General features: G+C 33.5%; 1 protein-coding gene across 4 annotated transcripts in view; it reads right to left on the bottom strand.

Annotated features, from left to right (window-relative positions):
- The window catches only part of LOC118192442 (uncharacterized), a 299,890-nt gene that overhangs the window by 154,690 nt on the left and 126,145 nt on the right, over positions 1-19,055 (bottom strand). The window contains exon 1 of one of the 4 annotated variants that reach the window (XM_085827056.1): positions 17,635-17,965. The exons of 2 other annotated variants lie outside the window; for them this stretch is intronic. The gene's annotated coding sequence lies outside the window, so the exon portion shown is untranslated. Of the gene's footprint in view, positions 1-17,634; positions 17,966-19,055 lie in introns of those variants that run through there. One more of the 4 variants, XM_085827057.1, reaches the window with a different exon arrangement.

Raw genomic sequence — 19,055 nt, 5'->3', positions numbered from 1 at the left:
ATTTGATAACATTTCTCTCAAAACAAGTTAATACTAAACGTTTCGTCCTACAAGCAATAGGACGAATTTTTGATCCTGTAGGTCTATTATCACCGTTTGTACTTAGAGTCAAAATCATATTGCAGCAAATTTGGACACTTGCTTTAGATTGGAATGATGAACTACCAGAAAATTTATGTTCTGTTTGGAAAACATGGTGCAAAGAAGTTTCCAATTTGGACGAAATCGGTATTCCACGATATTATTTTTCTGCAATCGGTAATAGTGATGTGGAAAGAATTGAACTGCATTGTTTTTCTGACGCTAGCAAAAGGGCATATGGTACAGTAGCGTATCTACGTATAATTTCTAGCAATGAACAAATATTTACGGTTTTTGTTGCTTCAAAGACTAGAGTAGCGCCTTTAAAACCGCTCACCTTACCTAGGTTGGAACTAATGGGAGCTCTTTTGTCAGCCAAATTAGGCACTAGCATCAATAAAGTTTTGAAGTTACAACCTTCTTGTTTTTTCTGGACTGATTCGAAAATCACACGTTTCTGGATAAAAGACTGTGCAAAGAAATTTAAGCTTTTCGTTAAAAATCGTATTCAGGAAATACAAAATTTGACATCCCCAGAAAATTGGCATTATTGCCCCGGTAAATGTAATCCCGCTGATTTGGCTTCGAGAGGAGCTAAACTTCCAGATTTGAAAAACAATCCTATCTGGTTTCAAGGACCAGAATGGCTTAGAATGTCGTCTGAGTTGTGGCCTCGACAGAATGAAGAGAAACCTGTCACTGAAGAAGAATTAGAATACCGCAAAAATATTAATGATATTTATGAATTTGTATGCACGACAGTTGAAGAAAGGGTAATAGACATCTCAAAATATAGTAATTTAAGAAAATTGTTGAGAATAACTGGTTGGATGAAACGATTCATTGGTAAAATTAGGAAAACAAACCATTTGACAGGTCCATTAACGACTGAAGAAATAGTAGATGCCGAAAATTATTGGATTCGATCTGAACAAGAACGTTTTTATCCCGAAGAAGTTGAGTCTCTGAAGAAAGCGAATAAAGTCGAAAAGAAATCAGCTTTATATCTTTTTAACCCATTTTTAGACCAGAACGGGATACTGAGAGCAGGTGGAAAATTAGAACATTCTAGTTTGTCACATGATGAAAAACATCCGGCAATTCTTTCAAGAGACTCCTGACTAACAAATTTGATAGTAGAAAGTGCACATGTTAAAATGATGCATGGAGGAGTAGCAACGACCTTAGCTGAAATTCGAAGTCGCTTTTGGATCCCAAAAGGACGTCAATTTATCAAGAAAATAATAAACAAGTGTCTTATTTGTAAAAGATATTCATTGAAGTCTGCTGACCAGACAACTTCTCAACTTCCAGAAGACAGAATCAATGAGACACCACCATTCTACGTATCTGGCATAGATTTTGCTGGACCGATTTACGTAAAAAACATCGAAGGAATTCAAAAAGCCTATGTAACATTATTTACATGCGCTATCACTAGAGCCATACATCTGGAACTTGTACCGAATCTCTCTACAGATTCTTTCTTGATGGCATTCAAAAGATTTACATCTAGGAGAGGCAATTGTCGAGTAATTTATTCGGACAACGCGAAAACTTTTAAAAAGGGAAAAAAAGAACTCGAACATTTCTCTAAACTATTGTCGAATGAGAAATTCCAAGATTTTTTGTCGAATGAAAGAATCAGTTGGAAGTTTATAATAGAACGAGGGGCTTGGTGGGGAGGCTTCTACGAGAGATTAGTAAAATCAGTGAAAGAGTGCTTACGAAAAAATCTCGGTAAAGCTTTACTAACGTTTGAAGAATTGTCAACAGTTTTAGCACAAGTGGAAGCTGTTTTGAATTCTCGTCCTTTGACATATGTGTACAATGACCACAAGGAACCGTTGCCACTGAAGCCAGTCAATTTTTTGATTTTTGGAAACAAAGATTCTACATTACCTATCAACTTTAATTCCATTGTTAAAGATGGCTCTACCAAGTCCTCTCTGACTAAAAGAAAGATTTATCAAGATTTAATGGTTAGGCAATTGTGGACTAAATGGAAAAAACAATATTTGATGGATCTTCGGACAGCTCATCAATTAAAAAATCCTAACGTTTATGATGATCTAAAAGTTGATGATCTTGTATTAATTGAAGGCAACAATAAGTGCAAACTTTTGTGGAATTGTGGTAGAGTGATAAACGTTTTTCGTGGTCGTGACAACAAAGTTCGTTCTTGTGAACTAAAAACTGCTGATGGAACAATATTAAAACGACCAGTTCAATTATTATATCCTTTGGAACTTTAAAAACATTTTTTATTGTTTAATAATATGAAAAAGATTGAATATGTTTTTTATGCAATTGTTTATTTTACTAGTTTAATTTCATATGCTTAGATTAAGAATAGTTTAGATTTACTAAAGTAGTGTCAAATTGTATTTGATGATAACATACCTTATTTTAGAATTTAGTATAATGATTATAGTTTGAATATATTTTGTATTCATTTAATATACTTATCAATTGTTTTATAATTATATGTTAAAATACTTATTGGTATAAATTTGATTGTTGTTAGATTGATGTGAACTCTTGATAGAGTTCAGGTGGGGAGTGTGTGGAAATTATTTTGATTAATTGATAGATGGCGCTAGCGTTGCGTGTTAACGAGACGCGACGTGCCTTCTGAATTTCCAGAGACTTTCCACCGGCAGCTCGATAGATGGATGTCTGATGGTTCGCACAGTATTTGATTAGGAACACTTCGGTTCCTATTTAATTTCGATTTTCGATTATGAAAGCATATAGATTTATTTGTCAACTGAACCACCATGTTTGATCTATGATCTGTAAATATTGTACATATTAAAAGTTACATTTAAAAAGTGATTGATGTCGATTTATAGATCTTAGAATATTTTGAAACAAATGAAGGGGGAGAAAAAAAGGTAAAACAAAATCTAGAAGCACTCAGATTTTATATTACGCTCAAAAGGAACCTTTTTTTTAACGTTTTGTGTGTTACCTATATTTATTGAATATCATGTTCTTTGCCCGTAAATCACATACATTTGAAAACAGCATATCTTTAGAAATTCCACACTGGAGATAAAACTGTTATTTTCCGTACAGTGCTCGCTCTGAACTCGTTGAGTTTGTTAATCAAAAATTCGTTAACGTTTTAGGAAATATGAAATAGATTAAAACAAATTCGAAATTCGTCCGTCCAGATGCCCATGTTCGAGTGGAGGATTACATTATTCAAAATTTGATGGCTCTAGATACTGTCGTTTTTGTCACAGTGCGAGAAACCTACATGTATTCATGCAGATTCTTCATTATTTAATTTCTTTACATATAATACAGGGCGATAATATTTGGTAACAACAATTTGCAAGAAGACACGGACACATATAGTTAAACAGCGCAAAATGCCGCTTCGAAACTAACAGTCTTTCTCGGCTACCGCCCCTTTGGTCTAATGAATTCAATTAACAGTAAATAAAAAAAATCTTATGCAGAACTAAAAATAAATTTTAAAAAAATCACTATAAAATACAAGCAAAATTAATTATTACGGTTAAATACAATTTTAATATTAGAATTAAATGTATAAAAATTTTTAAGGAGTCAAAAGTGTTTATGACTGTGACGTATTATGCAATATAATTGAAATAAAATTCCTTTATAGAAATTGTGCGATAATACTCATCTATAATTTTAAAAAAAGCAGCACAATTTAGAATTTTAAACAAAACTTTCAAAAATTCGTTTTTAAATATTTTATTATTTTTACTTATTTACAACAATAAAAAGCATAAAATTTGCAAGAGAAAATTGCTTGTTTGAAATTTTCTATTAGTTCAGATTTAAAATATTATTTTCTAAAAGAAGTAGTTACAAATTTCCTTACAGCATAGGAAAAGCTAAAAAAAAATATCCAGTCCTGAAAGCATGCAATAGCCTTATAATTATTTGGAATGTTAATTATGCTTGATAAATATGCTTAATTTTTAAAAATCAATCTCAATTTCAAAAATAAAAATATATAGAAATTCTAATTTGTGAAATGAGGCGCTATGACCAGCTTTTTCTTGAAATTATACACGCTGCAATAGGCAACCAATGTTAAAATTCTGCAAGTCGTCCCTACTCCTCCGGATGTGATCAAGGTGACAGCCGGGAACGCCTCAGACGAGGGAGAAAACCCGTTTGGGTTAGTCTATTTCTTATAAGGTCCATGCAGACGTCTCCCTTTGCCCTACCCTAGCTACGCCACTGCGTTCAGTCTAGCAGGCCTTGAGGGTAAGTTGGCCTTGGTTTGCTAATAGTAATACAGAATGATACTTTGTTGCATGCCATACTGCAAAGTTTTCTTCCTTTTAACAAATTTTTTACGATTGTATTTAAATAATTATTCGCAAAATATAACTGTTGGATGGATAGCATTACAAACAGTTAAATGCAATAGAGATTTAATAGAAAATTTCTTAAACAAAACCCATCATCACATAAAAGTTTAAAGCTTTAAAATTCTTTTGAAATGTTTTTTTCACTTAGCTTTTTGATATAAACGAGCTTCTCAATACGTATCTGTCTGTGTGTTCAGCTCCATGTCATTTTTTCATCTTGCAAACCCTGGATTTTTGAAACTAATTTGTTACTGATTTAAGGAGGGAAGTTGTTGTATTGATAACGTAGCACCCAGAAATTTCTGAAAAATGTTCAAACGAAATCATAAAATCTGCAGTATCAATAATCAGCACAAAAGTATTCAAAATGTGGCAACTAAAGTTTGGACAGAGGGTTCATGATTCATCGGGGTTAATGTCCTGTGTGTCATTATTAAATACTGTTGGTAATATTGAATTACTTGGTACTGCACTAACAGATTAAAATTTTATAATGATTCATTGTGATTAATTGTCATGTATGTCATTATTATGTGCTGTCGGTGATATTGAAACACTTGGCATTCAGGGATACTTGGTGATATTGAAATGCTTGGTATTATTTTGAATATTTGCAATGTTGCATTTGCTCTTCAGAGCTCTAAATCTGTATTATTTAAAATTTTATATTTTAATATTTCATAAAAAATTATTTCATAATAGTTAAAAAAGAAAAATGTCTTCAGTATCTAAAATTAAATCCCATTTAAAAATACTTTTTGTCTTATGCATTTGTAACAGATATAAAAATTTTAGATCAATCATTTATCCCTTTGTTAATTACATATACAATAAGGGCTAGAATATTATTTTGTTGGTCAGGATAACTCGTAGGAATATGGTGAAAGTTTTGCGCTGAAATACAGGGTTATCCAAATTAAACTTCCCCAACTCAGAGGCCTGTGCAGAGTGTTGTATGGGTCATAATGTGATGAAATTTTAAAAACAGACACTTCAGATCATGCTCTCGAGAGTTATTACACAAAAAAAAAAATATTACAAGAAGTTGCCGATAAGTGGCGCTGTAACACTAGTAATGTGCATATTGAAGCAACGTGATTTGCAGAAATAAAGCTTCTGCGCAACGTATCCAAAAGACGAGCCCTACAAAAGTGGAAGACAAGCCTTGCGCATGCAGTTGTTTCCAGCTCACTGATGCACAATGGCGACATTGAAAGACAAAGCTCTGTTAGTGAAACTTTTTTACCAGAATGAGGGGAACTCCTGTGCTGCGATAAGAGCATTCCGTCGGCTGAAGATCTCACGCCGAGGACCAATGACACCACGCGCTCTACGAGACATGACGAAGAAGTTCGAAAGAACGGGATAGCTGGGAATTTTACCAGGTAGAGGACGATTGGTTGTGGAATCTGCACGCATAGAAGACGTTGCTTTGGCGGTCGTGGACCCCACTAGCCAATCGCCACATGGTGTTGTCAGTGTGCCAACTGTTTCTCGATATGCCCTATACGACCGTCTGGCGTGTGATGTGTCGAATCATCGGTTATTTTCCTTACAAAATCCATAGTCGTCATCAGCTGTCCGACGGGGATCCTGTAGTTCGGGAAACATTTGCGTTGCAGTTCCTTGCCAGAATTGAAGTCGATGCTGTTTGGCCGTGGAACATCCTTTGGACGGATGAGGCCCATTTTCACCTGAATGGTCAAGTGAATACGCACAACTGCCGCATTTGGGCAAGTGAAAATCCCGTGCGCAATCCATCAAGTACCCTTGAACCCTCCAGAGGTTACTGTATGGTGCGGTTTCACTGCAACATTCGTCATTGGGCCTTATTTTTTTGAAGAGGTGACTCCAACACGGTTCAGAACCTGCTCTGTCACAGGAAAACGGTATCAGGACATGTTGACAACGTTTGTGATCGCTGAACTGCAACAGCGTGGCCGCCTCCAGGACACGATATTTATGCAGGATGGTGCACCTCCTTATATTCTTCGTGGCGTTCAACAGGTGTTACGGACAACTTTTACCGATGCACGTGTGATCAGCCGCTGTTTCCCTACAGCTGGGCCTCCCCCCTCGCCTGATCTCACGCCATGCGACTTTTGGTTATGGGGATTCTTAAAGGATCGGGTCTACCATGAACACCCAGCAACCTTGGCACATCTGAAAGACGCAATTATTCGACATGTTCGTGGAATTTATGTGGACTTACTGCGTTCCGCTATGGAACACACTGCTTTGCGAAAGGAAAGAGTTGTGGAGAACCACGGCACAAATAGAGAACATCTGTCGAATGTCGTGTTGACCTGCAGCGCCACCCATCGGCAACTTCTTGTACTAATTTTTTTTGTTTAACAAATTATTGCTGGGATAGCGCGCGAAGCGCACTGTTTCCAGTTAAAATGACTCTGTGGAAACAACGACTTTGAAAAGGAAATTTTAAATCTTTTGAAACATTACATAAATTTATTGAAACCTATTCAAACTACGATGAAGAAGATTTACATCTTGAAACACTATCAGTTTCAATTCAAGAATATCTTTCGTAGCTAATAAATAGTTTTAAAGACTATTTTCCGGATATTCCTTCAGATAATATGTGGATTAAAGATCCTTTTTCTGTCGATATTGAAAAGGAAGAAATGCTTAATCTTAGTGAACAAGAAGTTGATAATTAATTGAAATTTCATGCGACACCGATCTTAAAAAAATGTTTGAAACTGTACCACTAATTAATTTTTGGTTGCGCTATCAAAAGGAATATCCAATGTAAGCGAAAAAGCGATACAATCTATAATGCCTTTTGTCACCACTTATACGTGTGAAACTGCGTTCTCGGCCTAGGTGTACTTAAAAAATAAGTATCGACACAGATTGGATGTCGAACCTAATTTGAGAATAAAATTAACATCATTAAGTCCTAATTTGAAATTACTATGTGATGAAAAACAACATCATCCTTCACACTAAGGTCCAAATATGTAAAACAAAATTTACTTTATTTACTTTAAGTTTTAAATGAAGATAATGGATTGTCTTTAATTACTTATGTTTTTGTTACATAATTATTTTGAAATTTTTGTGCATGAAATAAACAAACAAATAACTTAAATTTTGATTTTTATTAAAAAATAAAATTTGTTTTGTAAATAAATGTTTATATATATATATATATATATATATATATATATATATATATATATATATAAGGTGGATCGCGAAAAAATTTAAAATGTCGTATCGGGCCGCAGTCAAAAAGTTTGGGAAACGCTGACTTAGAGGTTTCGATGATTAGCTGTACGGCATGGAGGACGGAGAACCCGGATCGCTTTACGCATCATTCGCGCATTTTTATACGCTAAAAGAAGATGTTGATAAACTTCAAGAATTAAAGAAATCGACAGTTATTACCGAGGAACTGTTAAAATGTCTTAGCTCTATGCGAGCCGAATTGGAAGCGAAACATTATATGATCTATCATAAAGATAGTGAAGAAGTTCTAAATCAGGCATTTTCTAATACTAACAATAGGCAAAATTTACAAAAATCAGACAACGGTTGGCAGGATGCGGTAGGAAACGTAGCAATTCGAACGAGGAAAGCGTACCCTCCGCTAAAATCTGCTAATAAATTCAATTTCTTGCAGGAGGAAAATTTACATGGCAATAGAATGGAAGAGGTCAATATCCAGGAAGAAGATGAGGTTATTCCTAACCCAAATCCCTTCATTCAACCCAGACAGTATGCCGGGAAAATTCCTCCGCTAGTTGTCGTTGTTGTTGCTGTGGGCGCAGCCCGACCCCCTAGCCGATTCATATCAGCCATAACGCCACAAAGGGGAAGGCCCGTCTAACACAAAACGAGGCAGCCACCGAGCCAGCCGTGCCCCAAAACGAAACACTCAATTCTTAATTTTAAAATTCTTAATCTTAAAAAAAAGACAATTCTTAATTTTTAAAGCCATAAAATATCAAATGCTCCCGCGAAACCAGGCTCGGGCCCCGAGTAACAAAAAAATTAGAAAAATGAAACATAATAAACTAAAAAAAACTGGTTCAAATGGTTGCCAGTTTTTCCTTTGGTTTCCTTTTAAAATCTCTATTAAAAACTCTGAACTCATTCATTCTAATTAACTCAAAAAACCAAAAAAATAGCACAAAATACAAGAAAATTCGGTTAGTTTAAACAACTTAAAAACAAAGAAAGACAACACATAACCACTCAGACAACATATAAAACACCATAACATCCAATTTTAATTCTCCTAACTACCAATGCCCACAATACTTTTATTTTTATTTATCACAGTCATAACATCTTGTGAAAATTTCAATAATTTATCATATTTCATTTGTGTTATATATCAAATGCTCCCGCTAATCCTGTTATTCCATATTTTGTCCTCACCCCTTTCCCGGGTAAGAGTACGTATCTCAACAAAATGTTCCGCATCTCCAGTAAGATCCCATTTGAGGCATCTATCGTTGCCCTGGAGGTGGAATCTCTTTAAATATTGTGGAAATCTTCCATGACCTGTGATAAGTTGATTCACATCTATATCTGTATATGTTTTCATTTTTCTATTTATTTTAATATTCTTTAAATAAGACTTTCGTCTTGTTAAATTTTCCCACATTTGATTCCATTGTTTATTATAGTAGTCTTTCATTTTTATAATCATTTTCCTTCTTGCCGGATTTATAATATTGTAATCTAAACCATCTCCCAGGGCAGCCTCTTTAGCCAGTGTATCCGCTCGCTCATTACCTAGGTGACCAATATGAGCTTTTATCCAATGTAATTTTATATAATGTCTCTCATTGGCCTTGCGATATAATGACTTTATTTTTTCTATCAAATTACTTTTTGGCTCCGGGCTGGAGAGCGCCGTTAGGACAGAAAGTGCATCCGAATAAATATGTATATAATGTCTCTTTGTTAAATTTTTATCTACTCAGATCAATGATTCTTTTATAGCAGCTACTTCAGCCTGGTAAACAGAATTAGTATCATTCATTTTCAATTTTATAGAATCTATTTCTAAGCCATAAAAGTAAACAGTATAAGCTGCACCGACGCCCCCCCTCAAAAATCTGCTAATAAATTCAATTTCTTGCAGGAGGAAAATTTACATGGCAATAGAATGGAAGAGGTCAATATCCAGGAAGAAGGTGAGGTTATTCCTAACCCAAATCCCTTCATTCAACCCAGACAGTATGCCGGGAAATTCCTCCGCTAGTTGTCGTTGTTGTTGCTGTGGGCGCAGCCCGACCCCCTAGCCGATTCATATCAGCCATAACGCCACAAAGGGGAAGGCCCGTCTAACACAAAACGAGGCAGCCACCGAGCCAGCCGTGCCCCAAAACGAAACACTCAATTCTTAATTTTAAAATTCTTAATCTTAAAAAAAAAGACAATTCTTAATTTTTAAAGCCATAAAATATCAAATGCTCCCGCGAAACCAGGCTCGGGCCCCGAGTAACAAAAAAATTAGAAAAATGAAACATAATAAACTAAAAAAAACTGGTTCAAATGGTTGCCAGTTTTTCCTTTGGTTTCCTTTTAAAATCTCTATTAAAAACTCTGAACTCATTCATTCTAATTAACTCAAAAAACCAAAAAAATAGCACAAAATACAAGAAAATTCGGTTAGTTTAAACAACTTAAAAACAAAGAAAGACAACACATAACCACTCAGACAACATATAAAACACCATAACATCCAATTTTAATTCTCCTAACTACCAATGCCCACAATACTTTTATTTTTATTTATCACAGTCATAACATCTTGTGAAAATTTCAATAATTTATCATATTTCATTTGTGTTATATCTAATCCTGTTATTCCATATTTTGTCCTCACCCCTTTCCCGGGTAAGAGTACGTATCTCAACAAAATGTTCCGCATCTCCAGTAAGATCCCATTTGAGGCATCTATCGTTGCCCTGGAGGTGGAATCTCTTTAAATATTGTGGAAATCTTCCATGACCTGTATAAATCTGTATAAATTTTTATTTCACCCATATTTGGTTCTTCACAATCAAAACCAACACCAAACATATTTCTCGGGTTAATATCAATAAAAATTGGATATTTAATATAATCTGTATAAATTTTAAAATCATCATATACATTAAAATCTTTTAGGCCATTGCTCAATAAAAATTTATCATAGTAATATTGATAAAAAATCGAGAGGGGGGGCACACCGGATGCATAGACTTCCGTCGAGATAGTCCGAAAGGCCCTTGTAATAGCTAGTAGCCAGCATCTCTGCAAAGAGTCCAATTTCGTTCTAAGTCTTATTAATTCCCTCGCACCAATACCATGCACCGATACCATACGTAATCTTGGGTAAAATAACGTTCATATATATTTCTTTCAATATTTTACTTTTACTGATCAAAGTATTTTCTGTGAAGGTATTTATATAATATGTGAGAATTCTTTCAATATTTCTCTGTATTTCTTTAAAATGCGAAATAAAATTCATTTTTCTATCTAGTACTATTCCTAAATATTTAATTTCGTTTTTAAATTTTATATTTCTACCTTTGAATTTTAATCTAGGAGGTCTTATTTGCACACCTCCTCTTGGAAATAAAATCGCATTTGTCTTGTGTGGATTGAATTATATTCTCTGTCTTTCACTCCAATTGACAAAAAGTTCCTCCATCAAACAACATTTTTTTTCTATCTTTTCTAATGATTGATCATAAACAATTACAAGAATATCATCAGCAAAGCAAATAACTTCGGTATTAGGTAAATCAACAAGTATATGATTAATCATGAGGCTCCAGAACAGGGAAGCACTGCACGAGCCCTGAGGACGATCTTTTTTAATTGTATATTCAAGTTGGAATTTCCCATTTTCTCCTTGAAAAACGATAACTCGGTTTCTCAAATAATCCTTAATCAAATAAAACATTTGGCTTGTAATTCCAGTATCTTTTAGAGTGAAGAGCAGTGACGACTATATGATGGAGTCAAACGCTCCCTGTATATCAAAAGAGATAAGTGCAACATGATATTGTGTTCTTTTTTCCCCTCACCATTTGTATAGTGTGGTACAAAGCTATATCCGTGGATTTTCCCTTTCGAAAGCCATATTGTTTAGTACTAATAACCTTCTTCAATTCCAACATATAATTTATCCGATTAGTAATTAATTTATCTAATATCTTGGCAATAACTTTCAACAAACATATTGGTCGATCTTTATCTTCGGATTTTGGGATGAGAACAATCCTCCCGACTTTCCACCAGTCACGGAAAACAGTTAACTGTAAACACTTATTGTATAAAATGATGAAGAACGAGGGATAAAATTCAAATAATTTTTTTAACAATCACCGTATTAATATTATCCAAACCTGTGGCAGAACCCACCCGCATAGAATTTACAACATTAAATATTTCTTCATAAGTAAAATCTTCCTCTACTATATTATCATCTTTCCATATTAACATCCTCTTCCTCAACATTTGTTTCATTAGACTCTAATTTCAATGTGTTCTTGATAATATCATCATAATAATCCTCAATTTTAGTATATCGAACATTATTATCTTTATTCAATGTAATACAACGTCTAATTTTATTAGTAGCAATTTTGTAAAACCTATCATAATATACTCTACTCTCAATAAATTTATTCTCTCTATACTTCCTTTTTGTTTTCGTAATCAATTTTTATATAAGGCCAATCTTCTTTCATATTCAATTTTTCGTTATAATCGTACTTCATCTGTTATATTCCTTACCTGAAAGCTCTTCCTCAAAGCTCTCAGAACTCTCCTCTGTATATTCAATTTATCAGTCCACCAGGTAGTATTTTTTCCCAAATTTACATCCTTTTTAATCATTAAATATCTATCCATATTCTTTACAATTTTCTCTTCGATCTCCAAAACAATTTGATTTAGTTGTTCTTTTTTCACCACACTAATTTTATTCTCCATTTCAATTATATTACCACCACTTCTTTTAGTAAAATTTATAATTCTATTAATATCTCTTGAATATCTTTTTTTTGTATTCTGTACAACCTGAACACCACCAATCTCAACAAGTATAAATCTATGATCCCTCAGAGAATCAATGTCCAAAACTCTGAAGTCTATATCATTAATACTAGCTTCTACATCCCAAAACGGCAGCCTATGAGAGAGGCGATTCTATTATTTTCATCGGGGAGTAGGGAAGTTAGAATGGTTTTCTGAGGAATGCCAACGGCAGTGCACGATGTTTGCTTACATTAGTAAGTTCAGAAAATTGCAAAGGTGGATTGCCTTAGTTTCTTCAGTTACTTTCAGGGAAATATTAGGCAGATTTTTTGGTTTGCTGATAGAGGGCAAATAGATAATTTACCTTTATAAATCCGCGTTTATCTGTTTAAACTTCAGAAGATTTAAGATGAAGTGAATATATTTAACACAACGGAACGCAAGCTTAAGACTTTTAAATTTTTTAAAAAAACAATATATCGATAATTAAAAATATTATTTATAGTTCATTATTAAAAACTTTTTATAAATGCATAGTTATCATATAATTAAAAATTCATCCATGCATTATCTCATTATTTATTATAATTAGAAGAAAAGATATTTTTTACAGTAATGTTTAAAAATTTGCTGTTGTCTTTTAAAAGATTTATAAGTCTTAAGATTGTGTTCCATTGTGTTAAATATATTCGCTTCATCTTAAATCTTCTGAAGTTTAAATAGATAAACGCAGATTATAAAGGTAAATTGTCTATTTGCCCTCTGTCAAGAAACCGAAAAAAAACTGCCTATTTCCCTGTAAGTAACAGCAGAAACTAAGGCAATCCACCTTAGGAATTTTTTGAACTTCCTAATGTAAGCAAACATATAGTCAACTGCCGTTGCATTCCTCAGAAAACCATTCTAACTCCCCTACTCCCCGATGAAAATAATAGAATCGCCTCTCTCATAGGCTGCCGTTTCGGGATGTAGACGCTAGTTATCATTAATATCTATTCCTGGTGAACTTAATGCTAAGTCTGTCCAACCAACTCACACCGAGGACATGAATGTAGGGGCAAAATCTTTAATATTTAAAAGTTTTAAATTATTTTGTATAATGAAATCATATGTTAAGAGACCCCTTTGATCAAGTTAACCTGCCCCCCAGTTAAAATTCTTTGAATTAAAATCTCCAATTAAAACATATTCATGATTATATGAATTCAAAACAGTCTCCAATTGACAAAGATGAACATCCAAATCTTTAGCAGGTGAAAAATATACAGATATCAAGGCCAATCGTAATTGATGAAGATAAATAATCACTGCCATAATACAGTCCTGTTTCACATCCACGGTATAATCAATATCCTTATTAGCAATAATAATAACCGTCCTTCCATTCTCTATATTTGATCGCTCTCCACTCACTATTAATATGTACTAATTTTCCTTTAATATAGTAGGGCTCCTGCAGTGATATAACCTGTATTGGCTCTTGTAATAGATTATTAATAGCAGAGAGCTGGCAAGCTACGGCCGCACAATGATTCAAATTGATATTTAAAATCTTCATATTTACAATAAAATACAAAATCAATCTCTTTAAAAACATATATCTAAAACTATATACAAGGTTAAAATCAAGTGTAAAAATATTTTTTAAAAAATCCAGTTAAAATAAGTATATATAAAATCAAACCCATTCAAAATATGTATATACAAAATCACAATTTTCAGTAAAATAGTATAACCAAAATCGGCTGATCTTTACAATATGGTAACTGGTAGTTTGGCGACATTTTGGAGGCGATAAAGGTTACTACCTGGCACTTTGGTAATAATGTGAGCAGTACTCAGTTCCGATTACGCATTATTTTGTGTGAGGGAAATGAGAGATCATGGGATATGTCATGTGATATTAATGGACGAATTACGGTTCTTTAATCGGAAAAGGGGGGGGGGGGAAATCGGGAAAAAATCTGGAAATTTTGTATTTGGCTTTATTCTGTGTTGTGTGAAACGGTGTTCGTGAATTTTTGGATCCCATGGCCGTAACTAAAGTGAATTCGAAATGGGTATTTATGTATGTATTAATTTAATGTATGTGCTCATTTATATTTTAAGCAGTGTTTTCGAATTTAATTATATTTTAATTAAATGATAGTTATTTTGTGAATTTTATGTTTGTAGGAATTTGGTATACGTTTTAGTTGAAGTAAACGTGCATGGAAATAATTTAAATATCTGACAATAAGTATTTGTAATGGTTGCGGTATGAATTCGTTGGTGACGTGTATAATGTAATAGATGATTTAGAGGTAAAAGTTTTTGGATATTTTATTTATTTTATATGTGGAAATGTTCATTACCTTTTCGCGATCAGGTAATTTCATATATGTTCTTTTTACCGGGTTTAAAGATTGAGAAAATTGTCATGTATTTTCGTGAACTTTTTCTAATTTATGAGAAAAAAGCAGTGTACATGGATATAGTGAAGAGTGTGCGCAATGCCATTTTTGTGCAATTCTGGGATGTTTTTTTAAGTAAAAATAAGTCGACGTGTACATGGTTTAGTGATATTTTAATTAAATGATAGTTATTTTGTGAATTTTATGTTTGTAGGAATTTGGTACACGTTTAAGTTGAAGTAAACGTGCATGGAAATAATTTAAATATTTGATACAAAGTATTTGTAATGCTTGCGGTATGAATTCGTTGGTGACGTGTATAATGTAATAGATGATTTAGAGGTAAAAGTTTTTGGATATTTTATTTATTTTATATGTGGAAATGTTCATATTTGGAAAGGGTAAATACTTTTTCGCGATCAGGTAATTTCATATATGTTCTTTTGGCTAATCTTTGGAATATGGTAACAGGCTATTAGGCGACATTTTGGTAGGCGGTAAAGGTTACTACCTAGGACTTTGGCAATAACGTGAGAAGTACCCAATTCCAATTACGCATTAAGCCCACCAGCGGCCGAGCAATAAAGTCGCTGAACACTGGTAGTTCGGTCCTAGGTTCGAATCCCGCGAACGGGCTGGCTGCATGGGTGTTTTCATGGTTTTCCCCATGTGTAACGTGTATACGAGCCAGTTTCCCTTAGAAAGTACTCCACGAAGAGATCCCTTCCCTTAGGCAAATAGCCATAGTGTGCTTTGCCATAATTAAATACACCAACACACACCAATTACGCATTATTTTGTGTGAGAGAAATGAGAGATCATGAGATATGTCATGTGACATTTATGGACGAATCACAGTTCTTTAATCGGAAAAGGGAGAAAATTTGGAAAAATATCTGCAGTTCTTTATAGCATTTTGTATTTAGCTTCATTGTGTGATGTGTGAAACAGTGTTGCTTAATTTTTGGATCCCATGGCCCTATCTAAAGTGAATTCGAAATTTTTATTGCGTTTACTGATAATCCAAAAGAATTGTTTGAATGGTGTACGAGTGTAGGATTAATTGCGGATAAGTATGAATGTTCAACATGTGGGAGGCCCACCAACGGCCTAGCGGTAAAGTCGCTGAACACTGGTAGTTCGGTCCGAGGTTCGAATCCCGCGAACGGGCTGGCTGCATGGGCGTTTTCGTGGTTTTCCCCGTGTGTAACGTGTATACGAGCCAATTTCCCTTAGAAAGTCCTCCACGAAGGCATCCCTCCTCTTAGGCAGATAGCCCTAGTTGGCTTTGCCATAATTAAATACACCACACCACACCACACACCATCAACATGTGGGAATGAAATGAGATTGTGTGAAAGGAAGGATATTACAGATGAGTTTGAATGGCGGTGCAAGAAATCAGGTGAAAATGGACATTTTGTGAAACGGAATGTAAGGAGGGCTACGTGGTTTGCTGAAAGTCGTTTGAGTATGGATAAAATTTTATTAATTTACTACTGGGTGAATAGACTGCCAGTTGACTACTGGATTTCAGATTTAGAAATTAGCAGTAGTACTGCAGCCGATTGAACTTAGGTAAGTTAGTATTTTTAATCATTTGACGATATTATTTTTATGCATTGTTCTAAATGTAAGGAATAAATAAATTAATATGGTATTATTGGAAAATTGTTATTAGCAATGAATTAGTTTAAAGTAATTAAGATTTTAAGCTAATTTTTATTAATTTAATGTATGTGTTTATTTATATTTTAAGTAGTGTTTTTTAATTTAATTATATTTTAATTAAATGATAGTGATTTTTTGAATTATATGTTTGTAGCATTTTGGAATACGTTTCAGTAGAAGTAAACGAGCATGGAAATAATTTAAATATTTGACACTAAGTATTTGCAACCATTTTTAATGTTTGCGTTATAAATTCGCAAGTGACGTTTATAATAGATAATTTAGAGAGAAAAGTTTTTGGATATTTTATTTATTTTATACGTGCAAATGTTCATCTTTGGAAAGGGTATATGCTTTTTCGAGATCAGGTAATTTCATATATGTCCTTTTTAGGGACTTTAAAGATTCACAAAATTTTCCTGGATTTTCGTGCAAATTTTTCTAATTTATGAGAAAAAAGCAGTGTACATGGATAAAGTTGAAACAAGACGCTGTGTACATGGTAGTCTTTGAAATTTATTGTTGTTATGTTAATTTTATTAAAGCGAGGTGTGCGTAGTTCGTAGATTCGTTCGTTGCCTAGACTGTGCCATTCGAAGGTGTTTTTTTAAGTTAAAACATATCGCTGTGTACATGGACTCCTGTCAAATAATTTTGGTTAGAAATTTACTGTTTTGCTATCTAAACTTTTTGTTTCTGTTTCGGATTTTTAGCTTAAATTGTGTGTTCAAAACGTGGTTTTTGCATTCGCGAAAACCGTGTTTTAGGAGACATTTTAGGTTTAAAGTTCGAAATGTAGACAAAAAATTTAGATAGCAATATGGCAGCGTGGAGTTTCTCGCCGAAAATGTTTGGCGACTTGAGGGCGCATATCAGAGTAGTTCCAAAAACAACATATTAATACACAAAAACAATATTAAACTTTCCAATGCACGTAATTTTAATTTTCATTTGTTAATATAATTTTCGAAAAATTTGTTATTCAGCAGCATGGCTTTTTGGAAATTCAGGCTACGCCCCTGATTATGAGTAACAATTAAAACACTATTAACATCTCACTGAAACAGATATTTCGTTCCCATTGAAAAATTGTATGAAAAGTACAAAAAACTTACCTTTTGTACAGAAAGCTTCACATTCCATATCACTCAAAATAAATTTCACGAAAAGCAAGAACAAACGGGCGAACGCAAAGCAATATCAATAAATTGAAAGTGTTATGCCGCCAAGATAATAATCATCACTTACTCAGCAATGGCGCCATCGATCAACAGTTAGACAAAACAAAAACGGAAACTTCCAGTGATCCAATTATAAACAAGATTACAGATGGTTCTCATGAAAATCCATTAATTTGCCTATTGATACGGAGAAAAAGTGTGTTATTGACGACTGTAATAGCATATGTTTGTAATTCAAAAGGAAAGAGAATTCCAGTTCGCTCTGTTATTGATAACACGTCATATCCATGGATGCCAACTCTCACTTTAAAATGTTGCTAGATACAGCTGCAAAAGCAGCTAAACAAACGCTAAATTCTGAAGGAATTTCGCTAAAAGTAGTAGCTAAAATTAAAGAAAGAGTATAATCCATATTCCATAATAGGTTTTGTTACTCGTCATTTTTAAAAATGATTCTTCATAAAAATGTAAATAATGATCAAATTTTTCTGCGGACCACCAAAACGTTTTTACAGACCACCGGTTGGCGACCGCTGTTCTAGAATATCAACTGATGGGCCACCTGTTTCATCTGTTAAAAAAGCAGGATTTATAAAATTACTGATCGATAAACTATAATCCAACAACAAAACTAATAACTGCTGCAAAAGAAATGATTTAGTTATAATCCATTGTTTGATCATAAAAAAAAAATCCATGTGCCCAAATATTATCAATAAATCATGTTGTGCAAATAAGTAGTCATAAAAACAGTGAATTATTTCATCACATGTACTTTCGCATCGACAATTTAAGGAGTTCCTAAAATAATTAAATTGTGAATATGGTGGCGTTGTATGCTTCAGTCGTCTCAGGTAGCTGAGCCTTGGAAGACATTTACAGCGATTATATGAGTTACTATAAGAAATTCATGTGTTTATGAATGACGAGCAACGACCAGTATCAGAATTAAGAAATGATGAATGGTTTCTGGATTTATTCTTTTTGGTAGATATTATCATAAAACTCAATCAAATAAACGCATCATCACAAGGAAAAGATAAGTTTATAATTGATGTATTTAATCACATCAAAGCATTTTAGAAGAAATTATTGTTATTTGAATGTCAATTGAAAAATAACGATGTTCAACATTTTCCATTGGTGAAGGAATTAAAAAATTCAAAATGTATCTATTACATAAAATACACAAAAGAAATAATCGAACTTTCAGCTAATTTTCAGAGTCGTTTCACTAATTTAGGCAAATACAAAAAATTATTTGAAATATATTCATCCCTTTCATGTCGATGTCGAATCAGGCCCAGAATATTTCCAATTGGAACTCATTGACTTATAATGCGATAAGGAATTAA

The sequence above is a fragment of the Stegodyphus dumicola genome, chromosome 11 (assembly GCF_044657685.1).
Source record: "Stegodyphus dumicola isolate Sdum_Otavi_A_Nest chromosome 11, ASM4465768v1".
In the NCBI taxonomy this organism is placed as follows: domain Eukaryota; kingdom Metazoa; phylum Arthropoda; class Arachnida; order Araneae; family Eresidae; genus Stegodyphus; species Stegodyphus dumicola.
The sequence above is the reverse complement of the archived record's forward strand: the minus strand, read 5'-3'. Positions and strand labels throughout refer to the sequence as shown.